Consider the following 6891-nt stretch of genomic DNA (forward strand, 5'->3'; position numbering starts at 1 on the left):
AAAGTTCCCTTACACTAAAAATTGCCTAGAAGAGGAAAACAAATGCAGCTTCAGCGTAATTGACACACGGCCTATTTTAATCTGAGGGGCACCAAAAAGTCCACCCTCCCCGCCATTGTCCTACTGCATTCTGCATAGGGCCGCTTTCCCCAGGACAAGTGCCAACAGAAAGCGGTCCAGCCGAGGTTACCAACTCCAGATAGGTAAATTCCTGGAGATTTGGGGGAGGGGAGGGATCTCGGGGGACTTTAATGCCATCGAGCAGGATCCTACCGGGTAAATTCTGCGTCATTTTAATGTGCCGTGTTAAGACTTACGCTTTGCTTCGATTCCATTTTTAGATTTCTGATTGGTTCTTTGACCCTAATCCTTCCCCCACATGTTCCCCACAGAGCACTGCGTTCAGGGACACAAAACCTTCTAGTGTTCCCTAGCCCTAAAGAGGCCAGACTGTCCACTACCAGGGGTAAGGCCTTTTCTGTGGCAGCGCCATGCTGGTGGAATGAGCTCCATGAGGACACCAGGGCCCTGCAGGTAAAGGTTCCCTTGCTCGAAAGCCAGTTGAATCCGACTCGGGTTGCGGTGCTCATCTCCGTTTCCAAGCCGAAGAACCAGCGCTGTCCGAAGACATTTCCGTGGTCACGTGGCCGGCATGACTAAACACCAAGGCGCACGGAACGCTGTTACCTCCCCACCAAAGTGGTACCTATTTATCTACATCTTGCTTTCGAACTGCTAGGTTGGCAGGAGCTGGAACTAGAGACGGGAGTTCACTCCGTCATGCGGCACACTTGGGTCTCGAACTGCTGAACTACTGACCTTCCACAGCCTGCAGTTCAGCGCTTTAACCACTTGAGCCACCGCCTCAATTCCGTAGGGCCTGCGAGACGGAGCTCTTCCACCAGGCATTCGACCACACTTAACATCTGGATAACTTGGCGCCTGCCTGGGATTGTTTGTATCACCTAAGTCTGTACTAACTGACCCCTGTTAAGAAAGTATAGGATTATGACTGCCGTCGCATAGGAAATAGATATGCATTGCACTTTAGATTTTATGTGTTTTAAATGGTGTTAATACTTTAATGTAAGCCGCCCTAAGCCTGCTTCGGCGGGGAGAGTGGGGTATAAACCCAATAGATAGATAGATGACCAAACCCACCCTTTTCTTCTCTGGAGATTCACAATCTCACCTGGACACGGGCAAGCCCCAAATGCAGCCCCTGCTAGGACCTCCTCCCCACTGTCCCATCCACATTTTGCTGTCTAAGCCGAGGCTGAATCCAGACTGGCCAGGCAGCCAATCCCACCATGGTCCATAGCAGTGTTCCCTCTAAGCTGAGTCAATGTGAGCTAGCTCACAGTTTTTTAGCCTCTGGCTCACAATTTTTTGTCTTCGCTCAGGAAGGATGGCTTCCAGAGCAAACTATGCAGTAGCCAAATTGCTCACAACTTTAATGCCAGGAGCTCACAAAGCAGAATTCTTGCTCACAAGACTCCACAGCTTAGAGGGAGTATTGGTCCATAGCCACACACACCCAAGAAAAGCACCACCGTTTAATTCGTATTATTTACTTATGAATGCAAGAATACGGAGCCAGGTCATTGCTGCTGATATCTTATTTGAAGGAATGCATTCTGGGCAGACCCCAGGAGGGCGGCAGAGCTGGGGGGGGGGTGTTCGCGTTTGCAAGACTTCTGGACGTGTGTGGGAGCCCGGGGTGGGGAGGCGGACCAAGACGCCACAGTCCGAGCCTCCCACGTGCCCTCACCATGTCGACAAATGCTTTCCCCGTCGGCACTCTCTGAGACAAGACCAGAATTTGCGAAGCCTGCTGTGTGAAGTGTGAATGCCGCAGGAGGGAACAGGGCAGATGCTGTCATTCTTCCCTGTTTGGTGTCATGAAGTGCGCGGACTCTAATCTGGGAGAACCGGGTTTGATTTCCCCACTCCTCCACTTGCAGCTGCTGGATGACCTTGTGCAAGCGAGCGTTCTGTCGGAGCTGTCCTTGAAAAAAAGAGCCGTTCTTGGTCAGAGCTCTCTCAGCCCCACCTTACCTCACAGGGTGTCTGTTGTGGGGAGGGGAAGGGAAAGGAGTTTGTAAGCCGCTCTGAGACACCTTTGGGTAGTGAAGGGCGGGGTATAAATCCAATCTATGTCATTTTTCTCGAGGGGGGGGGGGGGGGGAGACAACACACAAAACAGAAAGAGAAACCAGAACACGGGAACTACTGAAGGGGGGTGGGGATGCCCACCACTGTACCACAGTCGGAAGGGGACTGCGCTGGCTTCCATCCTCCCAACGGCTTCTATATTGCATTGCTACACTGCTTATCGCTTATGCCTATATTACATTTAAACCTTCCGTTTGGTTTACTGCAGAGCCAATGTGGCATACATGGGGGGGGGATCTCTCTCAAGCGATCTCCCATCCAGACGCTGTCTAGTCTGGGCCCTGCAGAGTCTAGCAAGGGGTGGGAGGGGGGCTGCATTGCGGACTCTCCCCAGGACCACTCGGCCATTGCCCTAGAAGGGGGGAAGGGAGAAGAAGAAGAAGAGAAGAAGAGATTGGATTTATACCCCGCCCTTCACTTGGAGTCTCAGAGTGGCTGACAAACTCCTTTTTCCTTCCCCTCCCCACAACAGACAACCTGCGAGGTGGGTGGGGCTGAGAGAGCTCTGACAGAAACGGCTCTTTTTCAAGGACAGCTGTGCCAGAGCTTGTGACTGACCCAAGGTCACATCAGCAGGTGCAGGTGGAGGAGTGGGGAATCAAACCCGGTTCTCCCAGATTAGAGTCCACGCACTTAACCACTATACACTACAGACACACCCACCTCATGATCTATAAAGCGGGAATAACTTTTGCAAAGGTGGATTCAGGTGGGGGTCGCTGTGTTGGTCTGAAGCAACAGAACAAAGTTCGAGTCCAGTCGGGCACCTTGAAGACCGACAAAGTTTGATTCTGGGTATCAGCCTTCGTGTCCGTTATTTATGTTTCGTTGGTCTTCAAGGTGCCGCTGGGCTCAGACGTTTGTCCTTTTGCCAGGGTGGTGCATGGAAGACAAACAATAGAGTGGTGGACTAGGGTCCCAGGCAACCGGGATTCGAATCCCCACCTCTGGCATAGAAGCTCGTGAGGTGACCTGGGGCCCATCACAACACTCAGCCCAGCCCGCCTCACAGGGTGGTTGTTGTGAGAAAAGGGAGGAAGGGGGTGGGCACGACGTTCTAAAGCCGCTTTGAGTCCCAGCCGGGGAGAAAAACGGGATACAAATAAATAAATGCATGAAAATGCAAATCCAACCACACATTTTTGCAACTTACAGATGCAAAGGAAATGGTGACGCAGGCACATGTCAGAAAAGCTCAGCTCCCCCATAAGAGTCCAAATGCACCCCCAATTCAACAAGGCCCCCCTTTTTATAAAAATTACCCCTTTCTCCCCAGAGGAGTCTCTCACACCCCCAGCAGTGGCCTCGGCCTGGCCGTCTGCAGGGCCATTTGGGCCCTCACGTTCTCAGAGGGCCTCAGACTGGGACTTTTGACATTCTCTCCCAAGTGAGTCACACCCCCAGCAGTGGCCTCGGCCTGGTGGTCTGCAGGGCCTATCGTGGTGGGCAGGCAGGAGGGCCATTTGGGCCCTCACGTTCACAGAGGGCCTCAGACGGAGACTTTTGACATTCTCTCCAAGTGCGGTTACGCATACAGTCGCAGAGATACACTGAAAGAAGCTGACATTCATCGCACAACTTTAAACGTGTGTTCCAAAAGTGGGCCACAATTCTTAACATACCAAGAAAAATTGTCTGACATGAGGAGAAAATCCCACCCCCCCCCCCCCAACGTGAGCCTCCCAGGAGACACTGTGTGACAGCCAGTCCCTCATGGCAAAAAAGATGGCTGCCCCGGCTCCCACTCTGTCCTCTGAGGGAAACGGCAAAAGCACCACAAACACACACTTTCTCTACTCCTCAGGTTTGACAGCTGGACTCCTGAGGGCCCAAGTCCTCACGACTGCTTTTAGGGCGTAAGTCACTAAAAAAAAGTGTCAACCTTTGGTCCACACAGCATGCGCCAATTCCTTTTCCCCCCCACAGCGTGCGCCAGTTCAGCTTACCGACTTCCCCTTTACCCCACAAAGGCCCAGTAACGGCCAGTTCACACACCCCTTTTTTGAGGCAGACGAGCTGTCCTGAAACAATTTCCCACCTCATAAGAACATAAGAGAAGCCATTTTGGATCAGGCCGACGGCCCATCCAGTTCAACACTCTGTGTCACACAGGGGCCAAAACTCAGCTGTAATCAGGAGGTCCACCAGTGGGGCCAGAAACCCCCGACATGATTATTTCCACCAAGTCTCTGGAAAAATGAGCTCTCCTGATCACCGCAGAACTGGGAAACCAACTGATGTTCCAGGACGTGGCAAAGCATGAATTTACCACTGGCAACAGTTCATGGGGAAATGAAGGGGGAAAGCCCCCTTTTTCATCTTTCATGTTCACATTGGTTATTGAGAACAGGCCCTGAGGGTAACTCAGAGACGAACAGTCAGTGAGTGAGACAGTCCGGCTCCAACAAACTACTGTTACTTTTTTCACGCCACACTGGCCAGGTAGGCGCAGAGGGCGTCCCGGACCCTCTCAGACCTGGCCGCTGGCTTGATCCGCACATCTGGCCTCTGGAGGGGCTGTTCGAAGGTGGCGGCCAACTGCCGGGCCTCAGCCTCCCACATCTCCTCGTAAGCCTCCCCTTTCTCCTCGCAGATGTTGTGCAAGACGCAGCAGGCCGAGATGAGGCGGGGAAGGTTCTCCACGGCGCAGTCGTTGCGGCCTGTCAGGCAACGCCACCGGCCCTTGAGTCTGCTGAAGGCCTCCTCCAGGGGGCCCTGGCACCGCTTCAGGGTGGCGTTGAAGAGTTCCTTGGCCTCGTCCAGCTCTCCTGTGTAAGGAACCATCAGCCATGGGAGAAGGGGGTACGCCGGACCGCCCAGGATGACCCTGGGGACAGACACCCCATTGATGTTCACAGCGCCTGGGGTGAAGAGAGTCCCTTCCTGTCCTTTGGTGAACAAGGTGGACCTGTTGAAGATCTTGGCTTCGTGAGTCTTCCCCGGCCAGCCGGCGCTCAGGTGGGTGAATTTGCCCCGGTGGTCCACCAAAGCTTGGAGGGCCATGGAGTAGTACCCCTTGGAGTTGACGTACTCGGCGGCCTGGTGAGGCGGGCACAGAATCGGCATGTGGGTGGTGCCCACCACGCCGGCGCAGTTCGGGAAGCCCATGTTCTCGAACCCGTCGATGATTTCGGCCAGGCTGCTGCCCACGGTGACGGTGATTCGCATCAGCACCCGCTGGATGGCTCGGCACACCTCCAGGACCACCGAGCCGGCGGTGGACCTGCCGACCCCGAACTGGTTGCCCACGTCGCGGTAGCACACGGAGGTGGCCAGCTTCCACAGAGCGATGGCCACGCGCTTCTCCACGCTCAGGGGGATCCTCATCCGCGTCTTCTGGCGCTGCAGAGCTGGAGAGAGCCGGGCGCACAGCTCCAGGAAAGTGGCCTTGCGCATCCGGAAGTTCTGGAGCCACTGGCCGTCGTCCCACGTCTCCAGGACCGTGCGATCCCACCACTCGGTGCTGCGGGGCCGCGCCCAGAACCGCCTCTCTACCGAGCGGAGGCGGCCACCACGCCGGATGCCAGCAGTGGAAGCCTGCCTGGGGAATAAGACCTCCTCCTCCTCCTCCTCTTCCTCCTCTTCTTCCTCCTCCTCTTCTTCCTCGCACCGTTGCCGTTCCAAGGTATGCAAGAATGCCCACCGTCGCCGGGAGGCTGCCGCCGCTGATGCCTCGCCGCTGGCTCTCAGGTACTCCATCATCAGCGTCCCGGACTGCACCACACACAAGATGGCGGCTTCTTTCTGAGCAGGATCCATGCTTTAGAAATGGGGAGAGCAAGACAGGAAGGAACAGGTTCTGATTTCACAAGTACATAAGCAGTAAAAACAGAGAATTGCAGGAGGGTGGGCAGCAAGCAATATCCAGAGTGGCAGCAAGAATTTAAGCTCGTCCTTTGTGCAGAATGGCTGACCTGTCTAGGGTATCCCACAATCCTCAGCTCCCAAATGCCTCCACAAAGCAGATGCTGTGGGGGTAAGCAGACCACAAGGCCCGCTAGCAACCAGGAATGATCTTAGTGAGCCCTCGTGTGGCCACCAGCTGGAAAGACAAGTCTACTGGCTTGCAAAGAAATTTTGGGAACCTTTTGCCTGACACAGCTTGGTGGGGGCCCAACTGCAGAATGGCTGCTGCAGGAGGCGGAGTCAACCACCAAAAGGCTGCCACGGGAGGCGGAGCCATACACACAGAGGAAGCACAAGTGCAGGAGAGAAGACGGGTCAGTAGAAATACACTGGGAAAGAGGGGTGAGAGAGAATAAAGGCAACACTGGTGGCCGCTGCCACTGAAATAGCGTTGACTTTAATCGGCATAGCCCACCAGCTCTCCAGTGGCCAATCAGAAGCCCTGTTGACGAGGGTACCACCTGCTTTCTTAAAACACTTGGTTGGACACCAAAATAGATGTTGGCAGGGCCATGACGCCCACGGGCACCTTGTTGGGGAGGGGCCCCTGTTTTAAACTAGTTTCCACAGTCAATTGAAGCACCGTGGAAAATAATCCCCACAAATGGTGCCAAAGAGGGAGGGATTGTGTGGGTTTCTGTGTGTGGATGGAAGGTTGTGTTCATATTCCTTCCTGTATTTATTGGCTGTAATTGCTGGTCTTAAGAACATAAGAACAGATAAGACGCCAATGTTGGATCAGGCCAAAGGCCCATCCAGTCCAACACTCTGTGTCACACAGTGGCCAGAAATACCAGGTGCCATCAGGAG

Source organism: Gekko japonicus, unplaced genomic scaffold (genome assembly GCF_001447785.1).
Source record: "Gekko japonicus isolate JY-2015 unplaced genomic scaffold, Gekko_japonicus_V1.1 scaffold2575, whole genome shotgun sequence".
NCBI lineage: Eukaryota > Metazoa > Chordata > Lepidosauria > Squamata > Gekkonidae > Gekko > Gekko japonicus.